This window comes from Dermacentor silvarum, chromosome 10 (assembly GCF_013339745.2).
Source record: "Dermacentor silvarum isolate Dsil-2018 chromosome 10, BIME_Dsil_1.4, whole genome shotgun sequence".
NCBI lineage: Eukaryota > Metazoa > Arthropoda > Arachnida > Ixodida > Ixodidae > Dermacentor > Dermacentor silvarum.
In genome coordinates, this window is record NC_051163.1 from 94,214,845 (window position 1) to 94,237,823 (window position 22,979).

At 47.2% G+C, this 22,979-nt stretch overlaps 1 protein-coding gene across 14 annotated transcripts in view; it reads right to left on the minus strand.

Annotated features, from left to right (window-relative positions):
• Window positions 1–22,979, minus strand: part of LOC119466292 (cuticle collagen 2-like) — a 1,179,781-nt gene that overhangs the window by 915,600 nt on the left and 241,202 nt on the right. The window contains exon 2 of one of the 14 annotated variants that reach the window (XR_007463704.1): window positions 4,968–5,264. The exons of the other annotated variants lie outside the window; for them this stretch is intronic. The gene's annotated coding sequence lies outside the window, so the exon portion shown is untranslated. The remainder of the gene's footprint in view (window positions 1–4,967; window positions 5,265–22,979) is intronic. 14 annotated transcript variants of the gene reach the window in all.

The following is a 22,979-nucleotide window of genomic DNA, read 5'->3' on the forward strand; positions in this document are numbered from 1 at the left end:
ATAGTCATGATTATGACTCAGCAATATCTACCATAACCTAGGACAAAATGAACATTCAAAAACCACTGAAATGGGTTCGGACGTATGTACTAAGTGAAGGAAACACTAAAGGATTGTGGTAGAAGCAATTGTCATGAGCATCACTCAGCGAAAATGCCAATGACTCAGCGACGAAACATTACCACTCAAAAACCACTGACATGAGTTCTGACGTGGGTACAAGTGAGGCAAATACTAAGGGATGATGACAGAAGTGATAGTCATGAGCATGACTCAGCAAAATTTACAATGACTCAGCGACAATATATTAACACTCAAAAACCACTGAAATGGGTTCGCACGTTAGTACTAAGTGAAGAAAACACTAGAGGATGGTGGTAGAAGCCATAGTCATGACCGCGACTCAGCAAAATTGTCTGACTCAGTAAAATATTAACACTGACAAACAAATGTAATGTGTTCGAATGTATCCCAGAGGGCGTGGGATCTGCCGTTTTTTTTTCTGCCGACGTGTCGCAACGTTCAGGCGGTAGTCGGAAAATGCAGCGACTTCTTGACACTCTTTTGTCGTTTCGGCGGTGGCCTCTAGTTTCGGATACTATTAAGATTACGGATATTAAGGACTTAGGATAAAACGGGAGTTCTTTGTCGGCTTACCAGGGTCTGTTGTTGACTGTGTGTGTCTGTGTGTGCAGCGAAAATCGGCACTGTTTCATTAATTCCAAGGTAGTGCCTGTTGCCACGTGGAACCAAACCCTTGCTAATTTTGTGCATTGCGTCGCCTACCAAGCTCATGCCGTCAATGCCGGATCGAGCGAGTTCCCCGAAGGACCATTCATCCCCGCTCCGCTCGTGACTGCCTGCACGGATATGACGAGTATTTTGTTGAGTGAACGCGGCAACAGGAAACTACATTCGTTTCTGCAAGCAACCCGCGCTTGGTGTCTCCGCGAGATTTTACTGGATTAACAACACTTAGCACTGCAACCGGCCGCAAAAAAATATTTTTTGGCGCCCACCAGCAAACACGCCAACGTCTAGTCCCGGCACGTGCTTGGAACACGTCTGCGCTATTGGATCGTACTGGACTAAATGGCTGTGTCTAAGCTGCAGGTTGCCAACGTGGCCTTTATATCGCTCTAAAACTAACGTAAACGAGAAATTTCGCGGCTGGTCGACCGTTTCGGTGCAGCGTGGTGCAAAAATACGAAATTCCATAGAAATGGCCCAATTGGCACAGCTGTTGAACACTGTTAGTAGTGAAAAAAGAAGCTTCATCTCGGAACGACACGACGTTGGTCATTAAAGTCTGTTTCAGGGATCACCAGGCATCAGAAGTGGTGAGTCAGTCAACATCCGAGACAAATGTGAAAGACAGATAATCGAATTACCCTAGACATGCAGCGTGTAAAGAGAGGAAGAAGATTCAAAAGAGAAGGGAAGGAAAACGGCGTAATAAAACACAGGTGCATGAGAAGATGTGGGCGCCAATTAGAATGATGAGGAAGCCAGAATTCAACCTGAGCCATTCCACGCTGTACGCAGTAGGCATAGGAGAAAGAGGGAAGCAGAATGTAAGTCGGCAATCGTGGGAATTTCAGAAAAGACAGAAAAAAGAGACCAAGTGCAACTGGTAAAATAAAAAAGGAATATCATTTAAGAATGGCATGCGAAAGATTTGAGTTTTAATAAATATGCTTAGAAAGAGATAAATGGCAGTTTTGAAGTTAAGGATGTTCTAGAGCAAAGTAACGCGAACTGAGCGCGTTTATACATGTAAAATGTTTGGGACATTGAACTCGTACACTGTGTGAATAGTACATGTGGTGAAATATGTACTGTGCCATCATACGTCTCTTACTCCATCTCTTCAAAAGCCGTGCTCCCGAGATCTGTGACAACATTGGCGATCCTGCCAGGATACTATTCCGGCCATTTCACTGATCCTGGTGGCCTAGAGATGGAGTGGGAACGTTTGGCGGCGATAGCTAAACATTTAAACATGTCACAGGAGGAGGCGGTGACGTTTTTCGAGCATGCTCAGAAAGAGAAAGAAAAGCAGCTTGAAGGAGCGCGCAAAGAGCACGAAAGAGAAAAAAACGGCAGATACCACCCCTGTGGGAATCGATGTTATGCGAAGAAGTGTGCAGAGAGCCTAGCAACTTAAAGAAACGACCATGAGAGTACCAAGACTTGGGCGGCTGTTTCATGACATACATGACGCGCATGTCGTGATATCCATGTCATGAGTTCTAAGGAGTCCATTAGCTAGGCCTAAGAGACATTAAGGCAAAAGCCTGTCATGCTAATGACCATGACTGGGACCATACATATTTAGCTTTTTTTCTTCATTTAGTATCACATCCGAACCCATTGCAGTGGTTTCTGGGTGTTATGAACTAATTTCGGTGGTTTTTGAGTGTTAATCTTTTTTTCGCTGAGTCATTGTCATTTTTGCTGAGTCAGACTCATGACTATGAATTCTACCTTCATAATTTAGTGGTTCCTTCCCTTACTACGCACGTCCGCACCCATTTCGGTAGTTTTTCAGTGTTAATCTTTTTTTGCTGAGTCATACTCATGACTATGACTTTAGTGTTTAGTGTTTATTTTAGTGTTTCTTTCACTTAGTAAGCACGCCAGAACTCCTTTCGGCGATTTTTGAGTGCTAATCTTTTTGGTGAGTCATTGTAATTTTTGCTGAGTCATGTTCATGACTATAACTTCTACCATCATCATTTAGTCTTTCCTTCCCTTAGTATCAACGTCCAAACCCATTTCGGTGGTTTTTGAGTGTTAATCATTTCAAATGCGAAGCATTTCTTGGCGAACATTTGCCACTTTGACAGTATCTATCTATCTAGCCGCTTACGTATTGGTTCTCTGATTTTCGTATCGTTAACTTGGTATTTACCAAAATTAACATAGTATGACAAGACTTTATGGCGAACATAAACGATAGGTTGCAACCTGAATATCACATGTGTGCATTGTAGGTCATAAAATGGCTGCCGACATCTCGGTGCTCTCATGGTCGTTTCATTGCCTTGGTAGGTACCGAAATTGGCACAGTATGACAACAGTGTGTGACGAACATAAATGATAGGTCATGACAGGAATTCTGTAATATGCGTGTCATCTAGCTTATGAAACAGTGGCCAAAATTGACACTGACCTAGCAAAACAAATATTAACACTCAAAATACACCGAAATAGGTTCGGACGTGCGTACTAAGAAAAGGAAACATTAAATGGTGACGGTAGAAGTAATAATCATTAGCATGACTCTGCAAAAATGACAATGATCGGCGAAAAAAGATTCACACTAAAAAACACCGAAATGGCTCTGACATGTGTAGTGTGTGAAAGAAACACTAAAGGATGGTGATAGAAGCCATAGTCATGACCATGACTCACAAAGAATAAGCAAGAAAACATTAGCACAGAAAAAACACTGAAATGAGTTCTGACGTCGGTACAAAGTGACGAAAACCCTAAAGAATGATGGTAAAAGTCAAACTCGTGAGCATGACGAGACAAAAATGAGAATGACTCAGCAAAACAAATTAAACCTCAAGAACCACTGAAATTGGTCTGGATGTGGGCAGTAATAAATGAAACACTAAAGGATGATGCTAGAAGTCATAATCGTGAGCAGGCCTCTGCAAAATGAAAATTACAAAGCGAAAAAAGATTAACACTCAAAAACCAACATAATGGGCTCGGAGGTGGTCCTATGTGAAGGAAAAGGCTAAATATCGATGGTCGAAGTCATAGTCATTAGCATGACTAAGGCTTTCGGGTTAAGGTCTTTTAGGCCTAGCCAAAGAGACTCCTCAGGACTCTTGAAATGAATTCCATGACATGCTTGTAATGTAGGTCATCAAACAGCCACCTAAGTCTTGGTGCTCTCATGGTCGTTTCCTTAACTTGATAGGCTCTCCACACACTGCTTCACATAACATCGGTTCCCACAGGCTGTGGGATCTGTCGGCTTTTTCACTGGGTCATTGTCGTTTAAGGCGGCTGTTTCATGACCTACACGACACGTATGTCATGAAATCCATCTCATGACCTATCCTTTATATTCCTCATATGAGGAACATATGAGGCCAATTTTGCTACCTACCAAGTTAACGACATGACCATGAGAGCACCAAGACGTAGGCAGCAGTGTCATGACCTACATGACACACGTCATCATATTTATGTCATAACCAATCATTTGTGTTCGTCAAACGCTCTTGTCATACTATCCCAATTTTGGTAAATACTAAGTAAACGATACGACCATGAGAGCACCAGGACGTTGGCGGGTAGATAGATAGATAGATAGATAGATAGATAGATAGATAGGTGTTGTCAAAGTGGCAAATGTTCACCAAGAAATGTTTCGCATGCAAAAGAAATCTTGGCGATGATTAAACTAGCGGACATGAATGTGGGTTCCCGTGAAGCAACTAGCACACCCAGGTCGGCATCATCCGACTCACCTTCTCCCAGATCGAGACAAATTTGCCCCGGGATACTAATGGCAGCTTTCGATGACCGAAGAGATGACCTAGATGCGTATTTGCATCAGTTTGAGAGGATCGCAGTCGGGCAAGGCTGTCAGAAGAGGTGGGCCAGCGACCTGAGCCTGTGTTTAGTAGGGGAGGCTCTGAGTCAGTTTGGCCGGATGCCAGCAGAAGAATCATTAGACTATGAGAAAGTAAAAAACAACAACTTTATTGCAGAGGTTCAAGTTGACCGCTGAATGCTTTCAGGAAAGTTCAGACTGTGCAAGCCATAAGATTCAGAAATGGGAACGAAGTACGCATGCCGTCTGACAAACTATTTTGAGAGGTTGATAGAGCTATCCGAAACGGGAAAAAACATATGAAGGAGTTCACGACAAAGTAGGTGTCCTGGGCGTACGGTGAATCCTGGGCCTCAGGCACCTCCTTGGCCTCCATCGCCTCCTGAACCTCCATTGCCTCCTGGTGCTGTGGCGCTTCCTACGCCTCCGGCGGCTCCTGCGCCTCCCACGCCTCCGGCGGCCCCGGAGCCTCCTGGGCCCCCGTTGCCTCCTGAACCCCCGTCGCCTCCAGCAGCCCCGCCGATTCCTGCACCCCCGGCGCCTCCTGCGCCTCCTGCACCTCCTACGTATCCTGGTCCCCCGGCACCTCCGTCGCCTCCGTCTTCTCCTGGGGCTCCGGGGTTTCCTGCGGCTCCTGCCTTTCCTGCGGCTCCTGCCGCTCCTGGGCCTGCTGGGTCTCCTGGGCCTTTCGCAAGACAGAGTTATCACTTTTCCTGTCTGCCGTGCGTTCGCTCGCCGTGAAAGCACGCGTCGTTCGCCCGCTTTCACTCGCACATTTCTCTCGATTAAAATTGGGTGCATCGTTTCACTTTTTAGACAACTTCAATTTTGGTATTCGATTATAACGCGAGGATTGACTTCAGGTAGCAAAAATCTGAAAAAAACTCACGTTACAGTCGAGTAAAAATGTGGTCGTTTTCTGAGCGAAAGTTCTAAGCCCCATGAAAGAGCCGCTAGTGATTTAGTGCTTTGAACAGTTTGTAGTCCTTTTGTGAGCACTCATATAGTGCTCTCGAGGATGAACTCCACACATTGCGAACAGTTGAGTACAGTGTCCTAGCGCCGATGACCAATAACGAAACAAATTGTTATGGCAGACGTTACGAATGGTAATCTTGCCGCGACGAACAGTGTGTGTGTGTGTGTGTGTGTGTGTGTGTGCGTGATTTCCTCTAATTATTTGATGTAGTTCTCTCATCCGTGCGTGTACAAAGACATACAGGCAGAAACATGCATACACTTACAAACAAGCAAACACGCACATAGAAAAGCAGACACACCGACATTGCATTCGGGGACTTGAAAGACACATAATCGTAATTTCCCTCGATCATATTCGGGATACGTTCACTTTGTTCAATTTGGCAGTGGCCATATTCAACATTTCTACGTGGAAACAAAAAAAAACGTAATTTAAATTGTGGTTACAAAGAAGCTCTTCAAAAAAAAAACGGTGAAGTTCGCCTAGAATGCTATACTCTGAATGAAAACGATCACAAATGAAACTATAAGTGCCGATCACACCTAGGGTTGCAAACCGGCCCAAATTTAGTGGGAAAGTCCCTACTTTTAAGCAGATATCCCGAGTCCCCACTTGATCTATTCGGGACAGCATATATATCCCGATCTTTTCACTTTGTTACCGAATAACAATCTAAAATGCAGGTTTACTTTTTGTACATCCTGACAGCTTAGTTGCGCCGTTTCTTTTGTGTTCTCTTTCATTATCGCAAGCATAAAGGTGGTTTCTTTTTAATGCGATCACCATTCTTTACCCATGTAGTGGTATGTCTGTTTGTACCTAAGCTCATACAACCTGTGACCAGTTGTCAGCTTGTGCTACTATATCTGTGGTGGCTGCTGTCTCGCGAAGCGGACAAAATGGACCTAATAGCTTGCTGATGGCTACTGTCTGGCCTAATGAACAACTTTTCTGACTGGGTATCCACAACTGGGGTATGTTCCCGAACAGACAACTTCGGCACTTCGTATCTGATATTTGTGCGTGCCCATTCGTGGTCAAACACCCAGAGTAAATGTGCGAAGGTGACACAAGGGGTATGTAGCTTTAAATACAGTCGGAACCGGGTATATCGAATCTGAAGGAGATCACAAAAGAAGTTCTATATATAGTATTCTATATATAAAATAAAAAGATTATACAGGAAATCTCAATGGGATTTTACAGCTGTTCAATATATACTATAATTCGTCATAAGGGTTTTCGATATACCCTGTTTTGACTGTATAAAAAGCGATAATGCCTCCTCCACAAATGACATATCCGCGTCGATTGCGGCCGCTTGATGCAGAGCCATTGAAACGAAGTTGCAGCCAGGACACTAGAGATACTTCACAGTTTCAGCTAGGGTGCAGATATTACAAGATAACCTGTGTCGTTGTTTCAATTGGCATTGTGGTTGGCAGCTAAATTGTTACTTTGTGCGTCTGCAGTGGCAATACTTGTGTCGCAACACTCCTTTAATGCGAATTGCATTAACGCCGACATTCATAATCGTGAGATTGGTTCTGCCGGAAATTTTTCGTTGCGCTGCTTTACTTCTTTGAATGCTCTAATCTTTGAGAGTACCTGCACCTGTACTATAGTATAGCGGTGGTAGACAGCCACTATGACAGCTTTACTCTTAGAAATTGCAACAATCCAGGACTAAACAAATGGAGCAGCTTTATTGCATGTAGACTGGTGGCTCCTGGCACTAACAGGGTCGGTCATAGCCATCAATGCTTTTTAATCACTGATTTCACATTCATTCTTCTACTCGTATCATCCGGCATCGAGTGGCCACTCATCGTGATAACGGCGTCACGGCGACATCTGATTCAATGAAGCAGGACAAAAAAAGAAAATGGAACTGATGTCGCACAATATATCCGGGACTTGCATAAATACCGAAAAACACATTGGCGAGACGAAGCACTGCACTGACGTAGGGTGAAACGCCTTGAGTGTCAAATACCTTGTTTTCAATTACTCGATGTTCATTTTTGCTTGCTATATGCAATTTCAGCGTCGACACCCCATGCGCCTCTTGTTATTGATATTAGTGAACAGTGCAATCGTGCTTCTTCTTTTGTAGATTTCAAAGTGGGAATTGGTCGCCCTCTTATGAAGTACAACGACAGAGTCAACACACTGAGGTCGGTGTTGTTAACAATGCGTACTGGCACTGTTGTTTACTTCTATGCGAGGCAACGTGCAATGGTCGCTACCCGAAACCGACGTTCAAAAGCATATGGCCTTTATTATGTCGCGATGCCTTCCTGCGAGATCTCAAAATTACTCGAACACTAGGCCAGAATTACCTCCGGGTGATCGTCGACGCATGATTTCGATTAATCGATTTACAATTACAAGTTATTACTGAACCGCCAAGCGAAGTTACTTAGCGACGTGCAAATGCCAGCGTAGTGCACGTGATGTGTGCTATGTAACCACAATTTCTACGCATATGCATATGCATAATTTATCGCATATTCATATCGCGGGCAATAGATCGCATAAATATTAAGCGCTCTGTTTTCGGCTTCTTCGTGCCAGTGGCTAGGGCGTGGTGGTATTTTCCGTATTCTAGCTAGTTGTGGATAACTGCATGCGGTTTGTCATGTACAATTACAGTTATGACACCCGTACGGAGCATGACCTTCATCTACTGTATTGAAATGACGCAACGACTGGCCTAAGTAATGTCCAAGGTACAGAGGAGTGGAAATTCAGCATGCTAGCTGCAAAGTCATTTCTTCATTTCTTTCATCCCCATTTTTTGGTCTATTTAGGCTATATTTGGTACAACATTGCCTTGGGAGATATGTTAAGTTTTAGGAAATCCCTGACCTGACCATGCCACAGTTGCAGCAAAGCAACTAAATGATACAGTAGACAGACAATCAGAGTGGGCAGCAGAACCAACGAATCCTGTATTAGCAAGGCTTGTTTCAGTTGCCGTGAGCTTTACTTCAGTGCACTGTTCATTTGCCGCAAATTCTGTAACTTTAAGAGGGGCCACTGTAACCATGGTGAAAGGGGTGTTTTCAGGCAGCTTATTTATGGCTACAGAATCTACTGCTGACCCACCTTATCGCTAATGTGCAGTGGCATGCTCTAGAGACATTAGAAGTTTCTAGCATTAAATGGTGCAAAAACAAGCAATACGAATGCTTACCAACTTCTAAAATTTTGCGCAAACAAAAAACAGGTGCAACACACTGGACCGGCAGACCTCGGGATAGGGCTACCTTCTTTCGGTCGACATTCACAGTTTTTTTGCAATGTCAACAAGCCCTTCGTTAGCAAACCGCCTTAGAATGAGACCTTCTTTGAATAAACGTTTCATGATGTATCCTGCTCTTCGTTGTTTACCAGCTGTGCCACAGAACGCCAACACGGTTATCGCCCTAATGAATCTAGAATGGAGAAAGCAACGAACTGTTCTTGGCGCGTTTTGCGGCACTACCATAGACTTTTGCTTAGAAGGCAATGTAACCAAATTATTTATGATCGCGAACCCTCTGCCCTACGGGTAAGCAGGGTCTTATGAAGTTCTACGGTCAACAATTCCAAATGCGTCTCGACCAACGTATACCTCGGGCTCGGCTGTGAGAGCAGATGAGCAGTTAGCCCTATATTAGCTCCTTTCAGTCAGCGAAAAGACCTGCGATGGCTTGACTTAGGCCCCTGCCCACTACTCGCAGTCTTTTTGTATCCTTCCTATGTTCTCGCAGACATAACATTCATTTTTAACCTGATAGCAATTTTATGGACCCCCGAAGTACATTCGCACCGCCTGCGCCACCATATATTGTCACGCATTTAAACAGTAAGAGGAGTGTTATAAGGTACCCAGAGGCGCGAGCAAATCTGCAGGGCGCCCCTGGCCACAGTTTCTAGACCAATTAAAGTTCTTGTCTCCGTCACGCGGCTGCAAGCACAACGAAGCCAAATGGGCACGCTCCGTCAACCGGCTCTGCAGTGCAGCCAAGGCTGCGCTTTGCCTTCCATTGCTGGCGTTAGCGTTGTGCACACAAACGTTTCTGCCGAGATGCAAACTCGTCCTCTTTATCTCATCCCGTGTACCATCGAGAAATATGACGCTTCCAGCCCCGCTGTCTGCTGCCAATCATGCTAGCGTTTTCAGACGCCTGGTATAGCTGCCGGAGCTCTGTTTTTGCTGCACCGCAGCAGTTTCCTAGCACACTACGTCACGACAACATGTAGTCTCCGCGTATAGTAACACCTTCCGACCAGCCGGAGCGCCACGATAATCTTTGCTCTCTGTGCTTCGCTGTTCGGAAACAAGTGAGAATTTTTTACAGCAAAGCTCTCTAGTTGGTCGGGATTTTTCATGGCGTGCTCACCCCAAAAAAACGGCTGGTGGAAACGGGGTTTGTGTTTGTTTTTCGGCGTAACAAAATGCTGCTTTCTTATACATTCGAATTATAATCCGATGCTACCCTGTGTGTAGGTCGTGTGTAAGTCATACTTTACGAATTTTGGGACACATTTTACTTTGAGAAATATTGTTACGGAGCAGTCCATACATGGATCAACGCGATGCTTGGCAGCGCGCCAAAGACGACGATGAAGACGCTAGCTCTTGGCCCGGATCGGACGTCCCTTGTCCTAGCCTCCTCTGTATATATTTTGTAAATACATCCTTCGCCTCCATCTCGCTTCCGTCGCACTTTGGTGGAGGGGCTGGGTACGTCTCGCCTCCCAACGGAACTTCGCAGCGGCCGTCGTTTCGGACATCGGTCTGCAATGGCAGAAGACACAGCGTCTACATCAGCGCCCGCCACTTCAACGGTCGTGCTTGTGCAACCCTGGGATCCTAGCACGTTCTCCGGTTCCGGTGACGCGGACGTTGAAGACTGGCTGGCGCAGTACGAATGCGTGAGTAAAAACAACCGATGGGACCCTACCATGATGTTGGCAAACATAATCTTCTTCCTGACTGGCACTGCGAAGGTATGGTTTGCTAATCACGAAGCTGAGATTGGGAGCTGGGACACCTGCAAAGAAAAACTCCGAGAATTGTTTGGGAGGCCCCTTGGCCGGAAGATCGCCGCGACAAAGACGCTCGCGTCACGTGCACAGACGGCTACTGAATCTCACGTCGCGTACATAGAAGACGTATTAGCGCTATGCCGAAAGGCCGACGCCGAGATGCCGGAGGACGACAAGGTTGGGCATATCTTGAAAGGGATCGCCGACGACGCATTCAACCTTTTAATGTGTAGAAATTGTTCTACAGTCGACGCCGTTATAAAGGAGTGCCGGCGCTTTTAGCAGGCTAAAAGCCGGCGCTTTGGCCACTCGTTTGCCCGGCTTCCCAACACGGCGGCAACGTCCTCTTGCGAAGACCGCACGGCTGCACAACCGTCAGTTCCACCAGATCAGCTGACCCGTATTTTACGCCGCGAACTTGAGGCCATGACCCCTGCTCCAGTTCACGCCTGTGACTCGAGCTCGATTACGGCTCCATTCGTTCAAGCCATTCTCCGGCAGGAGCTCGCCAACATGGGCATTCACTCTGTGTGCACCGTTGCCGCCGTCCCGAGAGCACCCGCATTCCGCCTTCAACCCAGTCCTATTTCCCCAACGCCGATGTTTCCCCCAGGATAAGTAGCCGCTCGCCGTCGCCGCGTGGTCACCAGTCACGCTCGCCACCAGGCCGTCGCCCGTCGTCGCGCTCACCACAGACTCGCCGCTCGTCGTCCCCCTTCAACCCTGCTCGTGCCTATCAGGAAAACTAAACAATGCAGCGCCCGGAGGTGACGCTGCATTGACGACTGCCACCACAAATCCTCTTCTGACGCTGCCGACAAGACGAAGCTTGTTAGACGTTGATGTTGACGGCGTAACTATTTCTGCACTCATCGATACTGGCGCGCACATCTGTGTAATGGGTGCAGATTTTCGTCGACGCCTTCATAAAGTGCTCACGCCTGCCGCCTACCGCATCCTCCGCGTCGCTGATGGATGATGATGATGATTGTTGGAGTTTAGTGGCGCAAGGGCCAGGTATGGCCAAAGAGCGCCATGACAGTATTAGTTCGCAGTGAAGTGATGAATTGAGAGAAGTAGATGTGACGTGGCTGTAAAGGGGCCTAAAATAATCGCTGTAAAGTGCGTAAAATATACATGGAATAAGATAATGGCAGTGACTAGTGACGTGTACTATGAAGGTAAAAGATGCATTGCTAAACAATGATATGATATACAAGATATGTCAGATATAAAAATTGTCAAAAAACACTACTGCCTAAACGGAGCCCTTGAAATACAAGGGGCTGGAGGCATGTGCTTATACAAAACTATCACAGCGGCATCCTCTGGAGAGAGGATGCGCTACGAATTTGTTGGGCTTATAACATGCAGGACCACTTCGTTTAAGAAACGGAGGACTGCTTTGGTGCTAAACAGCGGTTCTTCACCAATAAACATCATAGGATGAAGAGGGATATGATAGTTGTATGCTACAGGGAAATGTTTCCTTCTCTCTACTTCGGCTTCCCGACACTCCAGGAGGACATGGAGGACGGTTAGCCTCTCACCACATCTACCACAGGTTGGTGGTTCATCACCTGTCAACAAAAAATGTGGGTTCCGTACGTGTGTCCTATTCTCAGCCGACTGAATAGGACGTCAGTTCGCCGTGTTTTCGTTACGGGAGGCCAGAAACCTAACTGCGGTTTAATCAAGTGAAGCTTATTACTTGTTTCAGCATCCCACAAGCATTGCCAGTGCCTTCGCAGTTTCCTTCGCAAGAAAGGTTTCAGATCTGTTACAGGGACAGCAGCTGTAGGGTTAATAGCGTGCGATGTTATTGAAGTAGCCATTCGGTCAGCTAACACATTACCCTCAATGCTTCTATGGCCAGGCACCCAGCATATAATGACATGCTGGTTACATGCATACGCTTGACAGAGAACGGAATAGAGCTCAGTAAGTACAGGAGTTTTGTGTTTACCGAGTGACATCAATGCTTTTACGACGCTTAGGGAGTCCGTAAATATAATTGCCTTTTGAAGTTTTGATTTCCTTATATGCTTCACAGCCGACAACAGTGCATGGGCCTCAGCCGTAAAAATTCTCGTTTCCGGGTGGAGTACACCGGATTCCGAGAAGGATGGGCCAACGGCTGCATAAGACACCCCGGAATGTGACTCGGAAGCGTCAGTGTAAAGCTCTGTACACGAGTACTTGTACTGAAGCTCTAAGAAATGCATTTTAATGTGTGCCTCTGGCGCGTGTTTAGTGACCTCTACAAACGATGTATCGCAATCTATGAGTTGCCACTGCCACGGCGGTAACAGTTTCACTGGAGCCATAGGATGATGATCAAGCAGCGGAACACCCATTTCCTCACTGAGGTTCCTCACACGCAAGGAGAATGGCCTTCTCGCTGCAGGTCGATTATGGAAGAGTGTGGCAGCGGTAACGTCATTTATGGTTGAATAAGAAGGATGTTCATTGTTTGCTTGTACTTTCAGAAAATATGTGAAACTGCTATATGAACGCTGCAGATGGAGTGACCACTGGTTAGACTCTACATAGAGGCTTTGGATCGGACTTGTTCGGAAAGCACCGGTCGCGAGGCGGATACCCAGATGGTGAACGGGGTCTAGTATTTTTAATGCACTGGGCGTTGCAGAATTATAAATTATAGACCCGTAATCAAGCCGTGAGAGGACGAGACTGTTATACAAGTAAAGCAAACACTTTCGATCACTGCCCCATGTTGTGCGCGACAGAAGTTTTAGAACGTTCATTGTCTTCAGGCATTTTGCCCTCAGATACTTAATATGAGGAATAAATGTAAGCTTGGAATCTAAAATGATTCCTAGAAACTTATGCTCGCTGCTTACAGAGAGCGCATCTCCTTTGATTTGTATACTTGGGACAGGCGTTACGCCTCTCTTGTTTGAAAAGAGCATGCAAGGGCTCTTCTGAGCGTTAACTTTAAAACCATTCTCCTCCGCCCATTTGGACAATCTGTTCATTCCCAGCTGTACCTGTCGTTCGCAGATGGCAATATTACATGACTTAAAGGCTATCTGCACATCGTCGACATAAACCGAATAAAACATTGTGCGTGGGATGACTGTACGCAGGGAATTCATTTTTACAATAAATAGTGTGCAGCTAAGCACACCACCCTGCGGCACACCTGTTTCTTGTGTGAATGACCTAGACAAAGCTCTGCCCACCCTTACGCGAAATGTGCGATTAGTGAGGTAACTTTCGATTGTGTTAAGCATATTGCCACGAACACCCATCGCCGAAAGATCTCGGAGAATTCCGAAGCGCCATGTTGTGTCTTAAGCTTTCTCTAGGTCTAGAAATACAGACAGACAGAACTGCTTATGTATGAAAGCATCTCTAATATATGCCTCAATGCGGACAAGGTGGTCTGTTGTAGACATACCTTCTCGAAAACCACACTGGAAGGTGTCCGGAATTTTGTTATTTTCTAGGAAGGATATTAGGCGCCGGTTTATCATTTTTTTCATACAGCTTGCACAGGCAGCTTGTTAGAGCTATTGACCTGTAGCTGCTTGCCAGGGACGGGTCTTTGCCTTGTTTAAGTATAGGGATCACTATGGCTTCTTTCCATGAAGACGGAATACAGCCAGCCGCCCACATGGCATTAAAAAGAGACAAGAGTGTTTTCAGTGTTTCGGGGTGTAAGTACATAATCATTTCGTACATGACACGATCCCCACCTGGCGCTGAGTTGTTGCAACAAGCGAGAGATGCTTTAAGCTCAGGTAAAGTAAATGGGGAATTGTAGGCCTCACTCGATGAGCCTTTGCGATTTAGGGGTCGCCGCTCTTCGCGTTCTTTGATTCTCAGGAATGTTTCGGTATAGTGCGATGCACTTGACACCCATTCAAAATGTTCGCCTAGACAATCCGCCTGATCTTCCAGGCTATCACCTTGTGTACTTACTAAGGGTAGGGGATGCGACTCCCGACCTGTTAGTTTGTTTACCCGATTCCAGACTTTTCTTTCATCGGTGTACGAATTTAAACTGGTGATGTACCTATCCCAACTTTCCCTGTTTGCACGTCGACGTGTTCTCCTGCCTTGTGATTTGATCTGTTTGAAATTAATGAGGTTTTCAGCGGTTGGAGAATTGCGAAGCAATCTCCAAGCTTTGTTTTGATTTTTGCGCGCTTTCCGACATTCATCGTTCCACCATGGGATGCGACGCTTATTAGCTAATCCGCTAGTCTGCCTAATACATTTAGCTGCAGCGCTAATAATAAAACCTGTTAGGTATGCAACAGCATCCTCTACATCAAAAACAGCAAGTTCATCTCCACCTAAATACGTAAGCTCTTGGAACGTTTCCCAGTTGGCCGAGTCCATGTTCCATCGAGCAAAATGTGGCAAGCATGTATCTTGTTTTGTTAAGTTTAGCATAACTGGGAAATGGTCGCTCCCAAAGGGGTTCCTGAGAACAGACCACTCCAGATACGGAATTAGAGTACTCGATACTATACTTAAATCAATGGCTGAGTATGTGTTATGTGTAACGCTGTAATAAGTTGGCTCTTTCTTGTTAAGTATAAATGCACCTGAAGAAAACAGAAAATTTTCTATAAGGCGTCCTCGCGCATCTAAACGAGAGTCGCCCCATAAGGGGCTATGAGCGTTCACATCACCAACAACTATGTATGGCGGAGGAAGTTCATCAATGAAGCTTTGAAACAGTGTCTTGGAAAGTTGATAACAAGGAGGGACGTAAATCGAACTAATTGTGACTAGCTTACCGAACAGTATTGCTCGGACAGCAACTGCCTCAAGGGAAGTTCGGAGGTTTAATTGCCGACAGGCAACACCTTTATCTACTATTATAGCGACACCGCCCGACGAGGCGGTAGCGTCGTCACGGTCCTTGCGAAAAATGGCATATTGCCTTAAAAAGTTTGTGTTCTCTGCTTTGAGATGCGTCTCCTGGACACACAGCACCCTCGGACTATATTTAAGAAGGAGCTCTTTGACATCATCAAGGTTATGGAGGAGACCCCTAACGTTCCATTGTAATATTTGCGTGTTCGTATTGAAAAGGAGTTTGTGCTGTGTGTTCAGAAGATGAAGACTAGCTCACGGTGCCCTTTCCAGGCGCCGTGACGCGAGGTTTCTCTTTTCTGGAGCGGTCGAGAGATTCCCGCCGCTCCTTCGGTGCTGGCGGCGCTGGCGGCGCCGTCTGGCCGGTTGTTGTGTCCATCGCCTCTTGCGAGCGGTTGGTGTGTCGTGATGGCCTCGTCTCGTGGGACGAGACCTTTGAGGCCACCAGCCCGGAGGTGGATGGCCCCTTGTTCTGAGATGGCGGAGCAGCACTAGCTGCAGCCGCCGAGGGGGCGGATGGCGTCACCGCCGGCTCACTGTGTGTGGGCCTGACAGCCGCCGGATGCCGTTGTGGCTCTGCCCACTGACGCGCCACTTCGGCAAAGCTATTCTTCGGCAGGTAGGACACCCGCCTTCGCGCTTCTCTGAATGATATGTTCTCTTTGACTTTGATCGTTACTATTTCTTTCTCCTTCTTCCAAGATGGACAGGAACGCGAATACGCGGCGTGCTCCCCATCACAATTCACACAGTGTGGCGCGTTCTCACAAGATTCAGATGGATGTTCATCGGCACATTTGGCACAGGTTATTCGGCCTCGGCAGTTCTGAGAACTGTGGCCAAACCTCTGGCATTTGAAGCAGCGGAGGGGATTCGGGATATAGGGCCTGACTCGGATCTTTACATAGCCTGTCTCGATAATCTCGGGAAGTACACTTGAGCCGAATGTTAGGATTAGATGCTTGGTTTGAATCTCTTTACCATCACGCCTCATCTTAATTCTTTTCACATTGATGACATTCTGGTCACTCCATCCCTCCAAAAGTTCAGTCTCAGTTAGCTCCATTAGATCATCATCGGAGATGACACCACGAATGGTGTTCATAGAACGGTGTGGGGTGACACTCACTGGAATGGCCCCGAAAGACACAAGATTGGGTAGCTTTTCGTATTGCAATTTATCACGGAGTTCAAGAAGTAGATCACCACTTGCCAACTTGGAAACTTTGTAGCCTGGGTGTGGTAGGAGGACGACAATTTAAGGTTTTTGCTCGGTGTGCGGGGCCGAGAGATGAAATGCGCGGGCTTTTCCGTTCTTGTGTTCGGCGTGCGGGGCCGAAAAGCGCGGGAGTGAGCGTCGCGGGTGCGCGTGGTCGGTGCGCGTGCCGGGAGAGACCATCTGAAACGACGGGGCAGCCAGGCTGACAGAACGGGCAGTGCAGCGAGATGGAGCGGACCGAACGCCGGCCCACGTCCCGGCATCCCGGTCCTGCACTGTGAACTGGGCGCCGCCCCGGCTTCTACCATCGTCGCGGGTCCTATTGAGCTGGGCCTCGTTCCCGCTCGCACGACCGCTGCCGTGCTGCCGGGCTTGGGCCACGACCCAGAGCCCCCTGGTCCTGTTCCACAAACCGGGCGTTGCCCCGGCTTCTACCATCGACGCGGGTCCTGCGGAGCACGGCCTCGTTCCCGCTCGCACGACTGCTGCCGTGTTCCAGGCTCGGGCTACGTCCCGGAGTCCTGGTCCTGTTCCGCAAACCGGGCGCCTCCCCGGCTTTTACCTAGTGCTGTGCAGGGCTTCGCCCCGGCTCTCATCCCACCGCTACGGTGCCGAGCTCGGGCTACGACCCAGAGCCAACGCTCCGGAACCGGGCTACGTCCCGGAGCCATCCTGAGCTTCAACCGCCGCCAGTACTCACCGCCTTCAGAGCAAGTCCGCCGAGCCGTCGCCACGAGACCGGACTCCTGTGAAGAATTGTGAGTGCTCGAGCGTGACACTTAACCAGCTTATCTGTATAGTTCATGTTCATGTATTGTCCCACGTGCCGTTCGTGTCATAAATACGTCTCTTTGTGTCTCTGGTTGCTTTCTTGTGCGTCTGGCTGACCTGCGCCCACAACACAATCATCACACTGGGCCAAAATCCTCCATCAGTGATTTCGCAACCAGAAAAGGTGAGACGATTCTTGCTGACTTTTCTGCTTTCTCGGAATGTATAACATGAAATCTTGGGAAATTATCAACTTGGCGGCCAAAAAACTTAAAAACTTCTTCGGTGCGCCCTTGTTTATGAGGGCGATCAGGGAGTCGGGGGAATGACGAAAAAGCCATAAAGGTAGCGATGATTTCGGCAGCTATGCCAGCCACCCACCACCGAGCCCAACAAGGGGACGCTACGAGACCCGAAGGAGACGCAGACGCCAGCTGTACATAGCCACTATAACCTAATATAATAGACCCAAGGTTGGATAGATTACACGAGGTTAACCCTTGCTGCCTGGAAAATTGGAAGTAAAACGAAGCGATGAGAAGACAGGAGAGATGGAAAGTGAGAGAGAAAGACGAAGGTTGGAGGGAGAGAGAGACAGGAAAAGGCAACTACCGATTTCCCCCGGGTGGGTCAGCCCGGTGGTGCCGTCTACGTGAAGCCGAGGCCAAAGGGGTGTGTTGCCTCCGCCGAGGGGCCATAAAGGTCCAAGCACTCAGCATTGGCTCAACCCCCAGGATCCCCTTTTCCCCGGACACGGCTAAGCCACGCACGGTTAAGCGTGGGAGGGTCCAACCTCCGTGTGCTCGGGTCCGTGGTGTCGCAACCCACCAAACGCCTGCTTGCGCAGACGCCCCTGCGGGGGTCGCTGATGGAGGGACTCCTGCCGTTCTTGGGATGTGCGCCGCCCGCGTCTGCATTGCTGGTCATCCCACTTCCGTCGAATTTGCCGTCATCGAGAAGTGCCCCCATGACCATATTCTCGGCTTAGATTTTTTGTCCACTCCTTCTGCCCTCATTGATTGTGCGACCGGAGCTCTTCAGCTTGAGCTGCCCCATCCTCCCGACAGTCCAGCTGACATAACGCCACGCTTATGCTCTCGCCACCACGTTCGTTTGCCGCCTCAAGCTGCTACATACGTTACTTTGACGTCTTCACATGACATTCCCGATGGTGACTACGTCTTGTCTCCGATTATCGACGTCCTGTTAGCCCGCGATGTCGCCCAGGCTCACACCATTGTTTCCGTTAATGACAATACGGAGGTCGTGCCGCTTCTCAACGTCAGCCTGTTGACTCAGGTTATCCCGCAAGGCATGTCGCTGACCACCATTTCCGCGCTTGACCCCTGCAAGATTGCCACTTTGGATGCCGATGTTTCGCCACCTTCTTGCTCGGCTAACTTCGCGGCTTCGTCTCTCGACGTCATTAACAAGATGATTGCTCCCGATCTGACCCAGGTGCAAGCCCAAGATCTCTACCGGGTCCTGGCGTCCTATCGTGACATCTTTGATTTTGGCGGCCGTCCTCTAGGCCAAACATCTGTCGTGGCTCATCGAATCAACACTGTTGACGCCACTCCTATACGCCAACATCCATATCGCGTATCGCATCACGAACGTCAAGTCATCCAGAACGAGGTCGACAAAATGATTACAAAAGACGTCGTAGAACCTTCATCTAGCCCGTGGGCCTCCCCTGTCGTCCTCGTGAAAAAGAAGGACGGCAGCTGGCGTTTCTGTGTTGATTATCGGAATTTTAACAAAGTCACTCAAAAAGACGTCTACCCTTTGCCTCGTATCGATGACACCCTCGACTGCCTTCAGGGAGCCCAATATTTTGCTTCCATCGACCTTCGGTCTGGCTATTGGCAGATTTCAGTCGACCCAATGATATACTATATGCGACTCTCGAGTACAGTGGCCATTGAACATGAATATGAGCAGTGTGCTTATTGAATTAAGCCAATTGATCGTCATTAGTTCAGCAGTGTTATGGGACAATTGCCCGGCTATGTTCAACTGTTGGCGCCTTTGTGTCATCGTAGACAATAACATTTCTTGTTTTCCTATCGTAGATAAAGGCCGCGCACGTCTTCGTTTGAAATTATTTGTATTTATGTAAAATTTTATTGTGCCTATATTTACGACGATAGAGGTCTAAAACGTTGTTTTGCCTGCCTATTTTTGGCGCTAAAACGCGCTTTTTTAATGCCTAAAGATCCGGTCTCTAGTCATGAATATGACTTCTACCATCATTCTTGAGTGTTTACTAGACTTAGTACCCACGTCAGAACCCATTTCAGTGGCGTTCGAATGTTAATCTTTTTCGCTGGGTCATTGTCATGACCCACATGACATAAATACATGTCACAACATATTAGGTCATGACATTTATGTATTGACCTATCACTTATGTTCCTCATACACTCCTGTCAAACTGTGCCCATTTCGGTACCTACCAAGTTAATGAAATTACCATGACAGCACCAAGACCTAGATGGCTGTTTCAAGACCTACATGACACGCATGTCATGACATTCATGTCATGACATATCATTTATGTTCGTCATACACTCTTGTCATAGTATGCCAATTTTGGTGCATACCAAGTTACCAAGTAAACGAAACGACCATAAGAGGACAAAGACGTAGGCGGCTAGATAGGCAGATGGATAGAAAGAAAGATAGATAGATAGATAGATAGATAGATACTGTCAAAGTAGCAAATGTCCGCCAAGAAATGCGTCGCATTTAAAACGCTAGAGCCGCGCGCAAAGCAGACGTCCTCTTCCAAGAACGTCCCGCAGCTCTCGTGTCGTAAGTTTAGAGCTTTCCTTAAGACAGCCCTTGATATTGTGAATTGTTTGGATATGCAAATTCCATGGTTTCAGTTCCCATTAACCGGAGTGTCCCACGCGTTGGTGCTCCTTCCTTTCAAAAGTGACTTGATAAGAGAGTGATGGTCTAACACCAGCTATACGATCTACAGGTAAAATTTGTGAGACTGTGCGACGCGGATATTTTGTCTGCAATATCCTTTCTTCCGCACCCTACCATTCTCCTGATTTTCGGTTCGTGAGAGTTGTCACTGGCTAACAGGTTCCCCTTTGTCACTCAGTCGACCTCTATGTAATCTGCAATGGGAAACAAGCCATAGCGACGTGTCGTTCATGGAAGTGTGACACAAGGGCAGTGCGCAAACAGTCGCGCGAATTCGCGTGCACGCGCACAAACATGCACGCGAGCAAACACCTAAACGTGATAACAGCAATATTCGCAGTTTCAGCTGCGCAACCAGGAGGCCCGGTACAAGGCCGGGTCTTCGATAAGGAACGCCGACACGTCAGCCGCAATCTCTGGCCTTTGTATCCACGCCATCGACGCATATTCCAAGAGTGCCACCGTCTTTTCTGGCGAAGGAAAACTGAAGTAACGAGCCGGCTAAACTCATAGAAATGCACGGTTCGTTTGAGCGGTTTGTTTATGTTGTTGCATTGTTAGGGGCTCTTCAAGTTGACGCCTCGCAGTCTGGTGTAGCTCAGAGCACACATCGCTGGACCTAGGTGATAATGTGCACGAGCGCGTACGTAATTACTGGAAAGACATTGCTCTGACATACTGCTGTTTAATGGCTTGTGGTCCATTGCACTTCACACGGACTGTGATAGGAGATTAAGCTTCCCAATGACAAAAAAAATCATTTATGTGGATTACTTGTTACCACTAAAAGCTTCGAAACTATATTGGTTCTACCTAAATTGAAGCACTCAAGTGTTTCAAATGCGAAGCATTTCTTGACGAACATTTGCAACTTTGACAGTATCTGTCTATCTCTCTGGCCGCCTAGGTCTTTGTGCTCTCATGGTCGTTTGGCTGACTTCGGATTTACCAAAATCAGCATAGTATGACAAGAGTATATGATGGACATAAATTATACGTCTTGACATGAATATCATGACATTTATGTCATGTAGGACATGAAACAGCTGCCTACGTCTTGGTCGTTTCGTTTATTTGGCAGGTACCAAAATCGGCATAATATGAGAACAGTGTATGAAGAATATAAATGATAGGGCATGAGATGAATATCATGACCTGCTTGTTATGTAGGTCAAGAAACAGTTGCCTAAAATGACAATCACCTACCGAAAAAGTCATTGCCACTCCAAAACCACTGATATGGGTTCTGACTTGGCTACTAAGTAAACGAAACACTAAAGGATGATGGTAGAAGTCATAGACATGAGCATGACTCAACTAAAATGACAATGACCCAGCAAAAGAGATTAAGACTCAAAAACCACTGAAATGAGTTCTGACATGGGTAATAAGTGGAGGAAACCCTAAAGGATGGTCGTAGACGCCATACTCATGATCGTGTTTCAGCAAAATGAAAAATGACTAAGAAAAAAAAGTTAGCACTCAAAAACCATGAAATGGGTTCCGACGTGGGTACTAAGCGAAGGAAACACTAAATGATGGTGTTAACCGCCATAGTCATGACCACGACTCCGCAAAAATGACGATGACTCAGCGAAAAGAAATTAACACTCAAAAACCGATGGAATGGGTTCAGATTTGGTGCTAAGTGAAGGAAAGCTAAAACGTTCATGGTCGAAGTCATAGTCATGAGCATGACTGAAGCTTTCGCCTTAAGGTTTCTCAGGTCTAGCTAAAGGGACTCCTGAGGAGTCAAGACATGAATGTCATGACATGCGCGTCATGTAGGTCATGAAACACCCGCCTACGTCTTGGTCTCTCATAGTCGTTTCATAAACGTGGCAGGCTCTCCCCGAACACTGCTTCGTGTAACATCGATTCCCACAGGACGTGGGATCTGCCGGCTTTTTTCAATACGGAATCTACGCCGCAGCGGTCTGTCTTATATCAGGTTCGTAAATTCAGCAGCAGAGTAGTACAGGCACCGAAAGGGTCCTCCAGCATGCACCATCAGCATGAACCATCTGGCATAGAGAGGCTTCTCCGTTACGTTGTGTGGTTTCTCCGAGGGTTTCTCCTTAGCGAGTTTAGCCTGGTTGGGACGTATTACTTCCTTTTCATATTGTCGCGTATACCCTACTGTAGTATACACGCTGAATGAGGACCCTGGCGTTTTTCCCGGCGATCGGGGCTGGAGTAAGTCTCCAGTAGCTTGCGCTGTAAAGGCCGTTTCACATGGTGCGATTTGCACTGCGATTATCGCACCGGAAGTGCGATTTCCGTCGCATGCGACGAAAATCGCAGTCGCAGGGCCGTTTCTGCGATTTTCGGCTGCGACCAACCGGTTGGACGCAACGTCGCAACGTCGCAGCAATCGCTGCGATTTTTCCGTCGAAATTGCGCCGAGAGGTATTTCGCGGTCTGTTTTGGAAAATGGCGGCGGTCGCTCAACGCAACGTTTATAGATACTTTTTTGTCTATAAATATTGGATCAACGAGCCTCGAACAGTGCAACTAATTGAGTGGAGCCTTGGATTACGCAATCGGTACGTAACATCAGCACCGACACGCGAATAGTGCACATAAAAACTCGT